We start from the raw sequence: 13,029 nt of genomic DNA on the forward strand, positions 1-13,029 counted from the left end.
GCTGCTGGATAGAGAGGTGGGGGCCCGTGTCGGAGACTGCACACAGGCCCCCTCCTCTCTAGAAACTCCCCTGGGGAGGGGATTGTATAGTGATAGATGAGGGGGAATAACACAGCCCTCAGCACACACTGATATGTGGTATTATTATATAGGGGGGAGGGGACCGTACAGTGATATGAGTGGGAATAACACAGCTCCCAGCACATACTGATATGTGGTTATATTATTATTATTATATAGGGGAGAGGGGAACGTACAGTGATATATGAGGGGGAATAACACAGCTCCCAGCACACACTGCTGTGGTATTATTATATAGGGAGAGGGGACTGTACAGTGATATATGAGGGGAATAACACAGCTCCCAGCACACACTGATATGTGGTATTATTATTATATAGGGGGAGGTAACTGTACAGTGATAAATGAGGTGGATAACTAGTGTTCCCTCTAGATCCGGCGGGAGGCAGGGCGCCGGAGCTAGAGAGGGCATGCCCGTGCGCGCACCAAAGGCGCGTGCGACTGAGAAGGGGGCGTGGTCATCGGAAAAGGGGGCGTGTCTATAAGACGCGTCCCCTTTTCGTCACTCTTGGGGGCGTGCCCGGCACTTACGGACACGCCGGGCAGCCCCCAAGCCCTGCAGACAGGGAGAATAGATGCCGGGCGCATGCGCCCGGCGTCTATTCTCCGGCGGTGACAGGGTCACCGCATGTTTCTCCACCCGCGGGACACTGCATCCCGCGGGTGAGAACGGCTCCCGCAGGCTGTGAGGGCAGGGCGCTTTTGCCCTCCTCCTGGAGGGCAGGGTGCTTTTTGCCCTCCAGAAGGAGGGCAGGGCGCCGCGCCCCGCTAAAACAGCCTAGCGGGAACGCTAGATAACACTAGTCCCAGCACACACTGGGCCTGATTCAGAATGGATCGCTTTTGCGATAGCGTACGCTGCTCGGTCGATGGTGTGCACTTCGCATGCATTTGCGAGTTAGCATTGCTATTGCTCTGCGATCACTCTCACAGATACAAAGCCATCGCAGAGTGAGTGACTTCAGGTCAGCATTTGGGTGTGGTGAGGGGAGTGGTCAGGGGGTCCGATGTTCCCGAACAGCGTATGAACTGCTCGCTATTCTTGTGGCTGTTTTTTTCAACCTCTATTTTGCGAGCAGTTCTGAGTAAAAAAAAAACAAGTGACGTGGGCAATGACGCTGCTGTATTAATTATGCACTCCCTTAAAACGCCCGTTTTGACCTTTAAGCACGCCTGCGTTTGAATTCCACACCCCCGTTTTCAAGCACCTTCCCCTGTTACCACCCACATACGCCTCCTCCTGTCACTCAAAATAGCAGGCATTCGCTATTTAGCGAACAAACTATTTTCGGCCGCACTGACTGGTTCGCGCATGCGTATTAAAATCCGTACACATGCGCAGATGTGCGAACATCGGTCACAACGAACGAGCGGCCGCTTACGAGCGGCTCTGAATCAGGGCCCTAATTCGAAAATTGCTTATTATTTCTTTATGTTTAACATTTCGGTGGTGGCACATCTTCCTTCCAGTATCTTCCTTCCAGTATCTTCCTTCCAGTGTCTTCCTTCCAGTGTCTTCCTTCCAGTGTCTTCCTTCCAGTGTCTTCCTTTCAGTATTTTCATTCCAGTATTTTCATTCCAGTATGTATCTTCCCTTCAGTATTTTCATTCCAGTTTCTTCCTTCCAGTACATATCTTCTCTCCAGTATCTTCTCTCCAGCATTTTTCTTCTTGTCTCTTCCCTATGGTCTCTTTCTTAAAGTATATTCCCTCCAGTATCTTCTCTCCAGCTTCTTCCCTCCAGTCTCTCCCCGCCAGTCTCTTCAATCAATGTTGAAAAAAATGTTCTTGTTCCTGTGCAATAATCCCTAAATCCTCCTATGGCACATGTGTTACACGGAAATAGACCAGCTACAGGCTCTTTTGCGCCTACCTCTGATTCAGCCACATTGTAGTGAGAGAAACATTATTGTCTCTCTGAGATCTCCATTTTGTATTATCCAGAATAGTTTTCTCTGAGCGATCCAGGTCACGTTTGTGTTCCTCACAGCTGCTTTGAGCGATCCATGTCCCTTCTGTATTTCTCACAGCTGCTCTGAGCGATCCATGTCCCGTCTGTGTCCCTCACAGCTGCTTTGAGCGATCCATGTCCCTTCTGTTTTCCTCACAGCTGCTCTGACAATTCAGGTCCTGTCTGTGTTCCTCACAGCTGCTCTGAGCGATCCAGGTCCCGTCTGTGTTCCTCAAAGCTGCTCTGACAATTCAGGTCCTGTCTGTGTTCCTCACAGGTGCTCTGAGTGATCCAGGTCCCGTCTGTGTTCCTCACAGCTGCTCTGAGTGATCCAGGTCCTGTCTGTGTTCCTCACAGCTGCTCTGAGCGATCCAGGTTCCGTCTGTGTCCCTCACAGCTGCTTTGAGCGATCCATGTCCCTTCTGTATTCCTCACAGCTGCTCTGAGCAATCCAGGTCCCGTCTGTTTTCCTCACAGCTGCTCTGAGCGATCCAGGTTCCGTCTGTGTCCCTCACAGCTGCTTTGAGCGATCCATGTCCCTTCTGTATTCCTCACAGCTGCTCTGAGCGATCCAGGTCCCGTCTGTGTTCCTCACAGCTGCTCTGAGCGATCCAGGTCCCGTCTGTGCTCCTCACAGCTGCTCTGAGTGATCCAGGTCCCGACTGTTTTCCTCACAGCTGCTCTGACAATTCAGGTCCTGTCTGTGTTCCTCACAGGTGCTCTGAGTGATCCAGGTCCCGTCTGTGTTCCTCACAGCTGCTCTGAGCGATCCAGGTCCTGTCTATGGTCCTCACAGCTGATGAAAAAAGATTCAAGGGTGCTGAATTTCTTATGTCTTTTGCTTAGGAAACCAGATAATTTATTAGTTACAGGCGCAATAAGGAGCATATAGGGGTAATGCTCATATATGTGCTAGGAATTATATATAATGGAACAATGTATCGTATATATGTGCTAGGAATTATATATATTGGTAATGTCCCAGAAAAGAGTTATGGGGCATTTCAGGAAAATCTTTTGCAAAACCTCCGCAAAGCCCCTCTGCAATTATGTATTTATTTATGCATGGATGTTATTTCTATGTATGTATATATGTATGTATATAATATGTCTCTAGGAAAAAAAGTGAATAGTGTCATTTATGTAATTTATATTATATGTAATTATGGGGTCTGACATTGTCCTTTTCAAGGGTGAAATTAAAATAGAATCCAAATTATCTGGAAAGCCCCCGTTTCTGTCCCATTGTTATGTAACTGGATACCTGTAATGATAGCTGTGGAGTCAGGAGCATAGTGACATATAAAATGTTTATTGAAACAAAACCATAGTGCAGACAATGCAGAGAAGCCAGGAGTGATACATGAACCGGACGGGAACTGGTGGTAACAGAAACCTGGAGGCCTGCAAAACTGGATACAAACAAGAACCATATGCTGCAGAGTAGATGAGTCAGAGACACATGCAGTAATAGGAGGGACAGCTTGCAGAGGCCCAGCTGGCTTTAGCTGCACATACTATAGGTTGGAGATATACAGACTGGATACAAGCAAAGGCGAAAAGCTGCAGTATAGATGAGACAGACTCACAGACATCAATGGAGCTGCAGTTTGCAGAAGTCCAGTAGACAGGAGATCAGGTTCAGGCCGTGGAATACAATCCAGGGATAACAATCAATGACCAGCAGGGGGCATGGTGATGGGCAGGAATAAATAGTCTGTGAGGCAGATGCAGGTAGTTAAACAGGGGAGTGATATTAACATCTGCATGTGAGGAAACAATGTCAGAATACATCAGCAGCACCTCTGGTGACAGAGAGGTACTGCAGGCCAGATACAAAATAAAGGACAGTGGGTCTCATTCAGACCCAGTCGATAGATGCAAGCGGTCGCTCTGATTGAGGGTGGCCACTTGCATCTTGAAGTGCAGCCTCATGGTCGCTAGCTAAGTTGTGGGTTACCACCCACAGCCTAGCGACCGACCAGGGTGATGGTCACGATGGTCAGGACCATCGCGACCATCGGGGCTTGCGACGAAGTCCCAGGGAGCTTCCTGCTCTGATCGAGCAGGAAGCTCCCCACTGACATCATTGCTGATGTCAGCGAGGCCGCCCCCAAACGGCAAGCGTTCTGTCGGGAACGCCTCCGTTTGGCCGGGCACCCCCCCCCCGGCACGCCTCCCAAACGGGGCAAGGTATCGATGATGATTGGTGTGAGACCCGGAGCGGCCGGCTCCGACGTGCGCATGCACAGTGGGCAAACATCGACCCGGTTGAGAGTGCTCAGAGCTTGCGACCGGGTCTGATTGAGGCCCAGTATCCTTCCACCGATGTAACTTATATCCAGTGATGCAAAGAGCATGTGATATGTGTCTGGGAGGAATAAGACCCCCGGCCAGAAGCATTGGTGTAACCTTATACAGTACAACATTGTGTGATGGCCTCTGAGGAGCCTTATGGGGCTGGGTCACAGGAACGTCTGATAGACAATGGCCAGGGCTCTATGGCTGGGGGGAGAGGGGAGACTTACTGGTCACTTATTGTTACATGTCTGACTGTGTTACATGTGTTCTCTGTGATAACTGTTATATTTATTCCTAGACAGTCCAGCTGTGAGGAACCAGAGTCTATTACACATCACACGTTCTGTTTTCTCACTGATTTATTGAGGATGGACAAGGACGGGAGTCACAGGACTGAGAGGATCTTACATCTCACCCTGGAGATCATCTACGAGCTGACTGGGGAGGTGAGAGGGCCTGGAGGTTTCACAGTGACATCACTTATATCTATAGTAATACAGAGACATGACTGGGGAGGTGAGGGGATCTGCGAGTATCACAGTGACATCACTTATATCTATAGTAATAATACAGGCACATGACTGGGGAGGGGATCTGCGAGTATCACAATGACATCACGTATATATCTATAGTAATAATACAGGAACATGGCTGGGGAGGTGAGAGGATCTGGGAGTGTCACAGTGACATCACTTATATCTATAGTAATAATACAGGGACATGACTAGGGTGGTGAGAGGATCTGGGAGTGTCACAGTGACATCACTTATATCTATAGTAATAATACAGGTACATGACTGGGGAGGTGAGGGGATCTGGGAGTGTCACTGTGACATCACTTATATCTATAGTAATAATACAGGGACATGACTGGGGAGGTGAGGGGATCTGGGAGTGTCACAGTGACATCACTTATATCTATAGTAATAATACAGGGACATGACTGGGGAGGTGAGGGGATCTGGGAGTGTCACAGTGACATCACTTATATCTATAGTAATAATACAGGGACATGACTGGGGAGGTGAGGGGATCTGGAAGCGTCACAGTGACATCACTTATATCTATAGTAATAATACAGGGACATGACTGGGGAGGTGAGGGGATCTGGGAGTGTCACAGTGACATCACTTATATCTATAGTAATAATACAGGGACATGACTGGGGAGGTGAGGGGATCTGGGAGTGTCACAGTGACATCACTTATATCTATAGTAGTAATACAGGGACATGACTGGGGAGGTGAGGGGATCTGGTAGTGTCACACTGACATCACTTATATCTATAGTAATAATACAGGGACATGACTGGGGAGGTGAGGGGATCTGGGAGTGTCACAGTGACATCACTTATATCTATAGTAGTAATACAGGGACATGACTGGGGAGGTGAGGGGATCTGGGAACGTCACAGTGACATCACTTATATCTATAGTAATAATGCAGGGACATGACTGGGGAGGTGAGGGGATCTGATAGTGTCACAGTGACATCACTTATATCTATAGTAATAATACAGGGACATGACTGGGGAGGTGAGAGGATCTGGGAGTGTCACAGTGACATCACTTATATCTATAGTAATAATACAGGGACATGACTGGGGAGGTGAGGGGATCTGGGAGTGTCACAGTGACATCACTTATATCTATAGTAATAATACAGGGACATGACTTAGGAGGTGAGGGGATCTGGGAGTGTCACAGTGACATCACTTATATCTATAGTAATAACACAGGGACATGACTGGGGAGGTGAGGGGATCTGGGAGTGTCACTGTTATATCACTTATATCTATAGTAATAATACAGGGACATGACTGGGGAGGTGAGGGGATCTGGGAGTGTCACAGTGACATCACTTATATCTATAGTAATAATACAGGGACATGACTGGAGAGGTGAGGGGATCTGGGAGTGTCACAGTGATATCACTTATATCTATAGTAATAATACAGGGACATGACTGGGGAGGTGAGGGGATCTGGGAGTGTCACAGTGACATCACTTATATCTATAGTAATAATACAGTGACATGACTGGGGAGGTGAGGGGATCTGGGAGTGTCACAGTGACATCACTTATATCTATAGTAATAATACAGGGACATGACTGAGGAGGTGAGGGGATCTGGGAGAGTCACAGTGACATCACTTATATCTATAGTAATAATACAGTGACATGACTGGGGAGGTGAGGGGATCTGGGAGTGTCACAGTGACATCACTTATATCTATAGTAATAATACAGGGACATGACTGAGGAGGTGAGGGGATCTGGGAGAGTCACAGTGACATCACTTATATCTATAGTAATAATACAGGGATATGACTGGGGAGGTGAGAGGGTCTGGGAGTGTCACAGTGACATCACTTATATCTATAGTAATAATACAGGGACATGACTGGGGAGGTGAGGGGATCTGGGAGTGTCACAGTGACATCACTTATATCTATAGTAATAATACAGGGACATGACTGGGGAGGTGAGGGGATCTGGGAGTGTCACAGTGACATCACTTATATCTATAGTAATAATACAGGGACATGACTGGGGAGGTGAGGGGATCTGGGGGTGTCACAGTGACATCACTTATATCTATAGTAATAATACAGGGACATGACTGGGGAGGTGAGGGGATCTGGGAGTGTCACAGTGACATCACTTATATCTATAGTAATAATACAAGGACATGACTGGGGAGGTGAGAGGGTCTGGGAGTGTCACAGTGACATCACTTATATCTATAGTAATAATACAGGGACATGACTGGGGAGGTGAGGGGATCTGGGAGTGTCACAGTGACATCACTTATATCTATAGTAATAATACAGGGACATGACTGGGGAGGTGAGGGGATCTGGGAGTGTCACAGTGACATCACTTATATCTATAGTAATAATACAGGGACATGACTGGGGAGGTGAGGGGATCTGGGAGTGTCACAGTGACATCACTTATATCTATAGTAATAATACAGGGACATGACTGGGGAGGTGAGAGGATCTGGGAGTGTCACAGTGACATCACTTATATCTATAGTAATAATACAGGGACATGACTGGGGAGGTGAGAGGGTCTGGGAGTGTCACAGTGACATCACTTATATCTATAGTAATAATACAGGGACATGACTGGGGAGGTGAGAGGGTCTGGGAGTGTCACAGTGATATCACATATTTATAGTAATAATACAGGGAAATGACTGGGGAGGTGAGGGGATCTGGGAGTGTCACAGTGACATCACTTATATCTATAGTAATAAATGAGCAACAGGTAGCCGGTCTCAGATATATTATAAGTCCGACAGTCCTCAATGGAGTTGGGATTTGGTACATTGCTTGCAGTATGTTCTTTTCTTTTTGTCACTGACACAAATATGTCAGATCTGCATACGACATACTCAACATTTTCCTATATATAGGAGATTGTTACAAGACTTGATATGGTGAAATAGTCTTCTTGTATATTATGCAAAGTTAACACCTGAATAAACACCCACATTTAGGTGGAGTTTAATTTACCTTTTCATTGTTGTCTCCCCAATACACAGGATTACACAGTAGTGAAGAAGACATCCGGTGACTGTGAGACACCCAGCAGCCATCCCCGTGTGTCAGGAGGACTGAGCAGGACCCAGAGCCCCATCACGGTGCCTCCACCTCACTCACTGATACATGAGAGACACAATGACCAGAAGATCCTGGAACTCACCAACAAGATCATTCAGCCGCTGACTGGAGAGGTGACTGCTGGGAAAGGGACATTATACAGTAACACCAGGGGATGTGTCTGGGTGATGACTGCTGGGAATGGGACATTATACAGTAACACCAGGGGATGTGTCTGGGTGATGACTGGAGAGGTGACTGCTGGGAATGGGAAAATATACAGTAACACCAGGGGATGTGTCTGGGTGATGACTAGAGAGGTGACTGCTGGGAATGGGACATTATACAATAACACCAGGGGATGTGTCTGGGTGATGACTGGGGAGGTGATTGCTGGGAATGGGACATTATACAGTAACACCAGGGGATGAGTCTGGGTGATGAATGGAGAGGTGACTGCTGGGAATGGGACATTATACAGTAGCACCAGGGGATGTGTCTTGGAGATGACTAGAGAGGTGACTGCTGGGAATGGGACATTATACAATAACACCAGGGGATGTGTCTGGGTGATGACTGGAGAGGTGACTGCTGGGAAAGGGACATTATACAGTAACACCAGGGGATGTGTCTGGGTGATGACTGGAGAGGTGACTGCTGGGAAAGGGACATTATACAGTAACACCAGGGGATGTGTCTGGGTGATGACTAGAGAGGTGACTGCTGGGAATGGGACATTATACAGTAACACCAGGGGATGTGTCTGGGTGATTACTGGAGAGGTGACTGCTGGGAAAGGGACATTATACAGTAACACCAGGGGATGTGTCTGGGTGATGACTGGAGAGGTGAGTACTGCTGGGAATGGGATATTATACAGTAACACCAGGGGATGTGCCTGGGTAATGACTGGAGAGGTGACTGCAGGGAATGGGACATTATACAGTAACACCAGGGGATGTGTCTGGGTGATGACTGGAGAGGTGATTGTTGGGAATGGGACATTATACAGTAACACCAGGGGATGTGCCTGGGTGATGACTGGAGAGGTGACTGCTGGGAATGGGACATTATACTAACACCGGTGGATGTGTCTGGGTGATGACTAGAGAGGTGACTGCTGGGAATGGGACATTATACAATAACACCAGGGGATGTGTCTGGGTGATGACTGTATCACTGTGTGTGTCAGGTTCCTATAAGGTGTCAGGATGTCACTGTCTATGTTTCCATGCAGGAGGGTGAGTATATAGAGGAACACAGGAGTCTGTACAAGGACGTGATGATGGAGAATCACCGGCCCCTCACATCACTGGGTAGGAGGATTCTGTAACTTATTGTACAGGGGAGAGCATGTATGAGGGTCTCCTATATACACATTATCTGATAATCACATATATACAATGTACTCAGTCACTGTGTGTCTTCTACAGATGGACCCAGTAACAGAAATAACCCACAGAGATGTCCCCGTCCTCATTACTCACAGCGGTGTATAGAGGAGAATCACAGGATCCCACAGGAGCTTCAGGTAGATGGGAATTAGTGACTGTCGCTGTATGATCTTTACAGAAGCTGTGTGTGTCTTATCCACTGACATTATACTGTGTAATTGCAAGTAATGACATCAGACATTATGCATTATTTTATTCTCTGATTTAATTAGGGTAAAGATCTGACTAATAAGAAAAATTATATAGATGGAGAAGAGACATATGTGACTGATATGAAGGCAGAAGATACAGAGGGAGAAGAAGAGACATATGTGACTGATATGAAGGCAGAAGATATAGAGGGAGAAGAAGAGATGTATGTGACTGATAATAAGGCAGGAGATATAGAGGGAGAAGAAGAGACGTATGTGAGGGGTGATCAGCAATGTAAGAAGGAGGAAATCCCTACAGATATCAGCACAGGTGAGTAATAAACACTTATTACAGAAAAAAGTCACATTCTCTCTCTGCACCATGATATAGTGTTCGGTTTTAACCAGTGTATTATATGTGTGGAGTTTGTATGGTCTCCCAGGTTTGTGTGACTTTCCTTCCCCAATCCAAAAATATACTAGTTTGTTAATTGATTTCTGACACAATGCACCTGTGTGTTCAGGTATGTAGATAGTAAACTCCTATGTGTATGGAACTTGGGAATGCCTACATATCTTGCATACATCACTATAATTGGCTAATTATAAATAAATAATATTTCAGTCAGTACAATCATCTTCTTCTACATCCTCCTCAGTTCCTCTTATACTCCTGCTCCCCCCCTCACATCATGTCACTGTGAGTTACCAGCCCAGAGATCTGACCAGTCCCCTTCCCACACTCTCTGGTTTATCTCATACATCAGGAGCCTCAGCCCCTATTATACTCCTGCTCTCCCCTCACATCATGTCACTGTGTGTTACCAGCCCAGAAATCTGACCAGTCTCCTCCCCACACTCTGGTGTATCTCATACACCAGGAGCCATCAGCCCCTATTATACTCCTGCTCTCCCCCTCACATCATGTCACTGTGTGTTACCAGCCCAGAGATCTGACCAGTCTCCTCCCCACAATCTCTGGTGTATCTCATACATCAGGAGCCATCAGCCCCTATTATACTCCTGCTCTCCCCCTCACATCATGTCACTGTGTGTTACCAGCCCAGAGATCTGACCAGTCTCCTCCCCACACTATCTGGTGTATCTCTTACATCAGGAGCCATCAGTCCCTATTATACTCCTGCTCTCCTCCTCACATCATGTCACTGTGTGTTACCATCCCAGAGATCTGACCAGTCTCCTCCCCCTCACATTCTCTGGTGTATCTCATATATCAGGAGCCATCAGCCCCTATTATATTCCTGCTCTCCCCCTCACATCATGTCACTGTGTGTTACCAGCCCAGAGGTCTAACTAGTCTCCTCCCCACACTCTCTGGTGTATCTCATGCATCAGGAGCCATCAGCCCCTATTATGCTCCTGCTCTCCCCCTCACATCATGTCACTGTGTGTTACCAGCCCAGAGATCTGACCAGTCTCCTCCCCACACTCTCTGGTGTATCTCATACATCAGAAGCCATCAGCCCCTATTATACTCCTGCTCTCCCCCTCACATCATGTCACTGTGTGTTACCAGCCCAGAGATCTAACCAGTCTTCTCCCCACACTCTCTGGTGTATCTCATACATCAGGAGCTATCAGCCCCTATCATACTCCTGCTCTCCCCCTCACATCATGTCACTGTGTGTTACCAGCCCAGAGATCTGACCAGTCTCCTCCCCCTCACACTCTCTGGTGTATCTCATATATCAGGATCCATCAGCTCCTATTATACTCCTGCTCTCCCCCTCACATCATGTCACTGTGTGTTACCAGCCCAGAGATCTGACCAGTCTCCTCCCCCTCACACTCTCTGGTGTATCTCATACATCAGGAGCCATCGGCCCCTTTTATGCTCCTGCTCTCCCCCTCATATCATGTCACTGTGTGTTACCAGCCCAGAGATCTGACCAGTCTCCTCCCCACACTCTCTGTGTATCTCATACATCAGGAGCCATCAGCCCCTATTATACTCCTGCTCTCCCCCTCACATCATGTCACTGTGTGTTACCAGCCCAGAGATCTGACCAGTCTGTTCCCCACACTCTCTGGTGTATCTCATACATCAGGAGCCATCAGCCCCTATTATACTCCTGCTCTCCCCCTCACATCATGTCACTGTGTGTTATCAGCCCAGAGATCTGACCAGTCTCCTACCCACACTATCTGGTGTATCTCTTACATAAGGAGCCATCAGTCCCTATTATACTCCTGCTCTCCTCCTCACATCATGTCACTGTGTGCTACCATCCCAGAGATCTGACCAGTCTCCTCCCCCTCACATTCTCTGGTGTATCTCATATATCAGGAGCCATCAGCCCCTATTATATTCCTGCTTTCCCCCTCACATCATGTCACTGTGTGTTAGTAGCCTAGATATCTGACCAGTCTCCTCCCCACACTCTCTGGTGTATCTCATACATCAGGAGCCATCAGCCCCTATTATACTCCTGCTCTCCCCCTCACATCATGTCACTGTGTGTTACCAGCCCAGAGATCTGACCAGTCTCCTCCCCACACTCTCTGGTGTATCTCATACATCAGGATCCATCAGCCCCTATTATATTCCTGCTCTCCCCCTCACATCATGTCACTGTGTGTTACCAGCCCAGAGATCTAACCAGTCTTCTCCCCACACTCTCTGTGTATCTCATACATCAGGAGCCATCAGCCCCTATTATACTCCTGCTCTCCCCCTCACATCATGTCACTGTGTGTTACCAGCCCAGAGATCTTACCAGTCTCCTCCCCACACTCTCTGGTGTATCTCATACATCAGGAGCCATCAGCCCCTATTATACTCCTGCTCTCCCCCTCACATCATGTCACTGTGTGTTACCAGCCCAGAGATCTGACCAGTCTCCTCCCCCTCACACTCTCTGGTGTATCTCATATATCAGGAGCCATCAGCCCCTATTTTGTTCCTGCTCTCCCCCTCACATCATGTCACTGTGTGTTACCAGCCCAGTGATCTAACCAGTCTCCTCCCAACACTCTCTGGTGTATCTCTTACATCAGGAGCCATCAGCCCCTATTATACTCCTGTTCTCCCCCTCACATCATGTCACTGTGTGTTACAACCCAGAGATCTGACCAGTCTCCTCCCCCTCACACTCTCTGGTGTATCTCATACATCAGGAGCCATCGGCCCCTTTTATGCTCCTGCTCTCCCCCTCATATTATGTCACTGTGTATTACCAGCCCAGAGATCTGACCAGTCTCCTCCCCACTCTCTCTGTGTATCTCATACATCAGGAGCCATCAACCCCTATTATACTCCTGCTCTCCCCCTCACATCATGTCACTGTGTGTTACCAGCCCAGAGATCTGACCAGTCTCCTCCCCCTCACACTCTCTGGTGTATCTCATATATCAGGAGCCATCAGCCCCTATTATATTCATGCTCTCCCCCTCACATCATGTCAATGTGTGTTACCAGCCCAGAGATCTAACCAGTCTCCTCCCCACACTCTCTGGTGTATCTCATGCATCAGGAGCCAT

At 47.8% G+C, this 13,029-nt stretch overlaps 1 protein-coding gene across 1 annotated transcript in view; it reads left to right on the plus strand.

Annotated features, from left to right (window-relative positions):
• Nucleotides 1-13,029, plus strand: part of LOC148502617 (uncharacterized) — a 311,881-nt gene that overhangs the window by 198,687 nt on the left and 100,165 nt on the right. The gene's annotated exons all lie outside the window — the stretch shown is intronic.

The sequence above is a fragment of the Taudactylus pleione genome, unplaced genomic scaffold, assembly GCF_031769625.1.
Source record: "Taudactylus pleione unplaced genomic scaffold, aTauple2 ptg000488l, whole genome shotgun sequence".
NCBI lineage: Eukaryota > Metazoa > Chordata > Amphibia > Anura > Myobatrachidae > Taudactylus > Taudactylus pleione.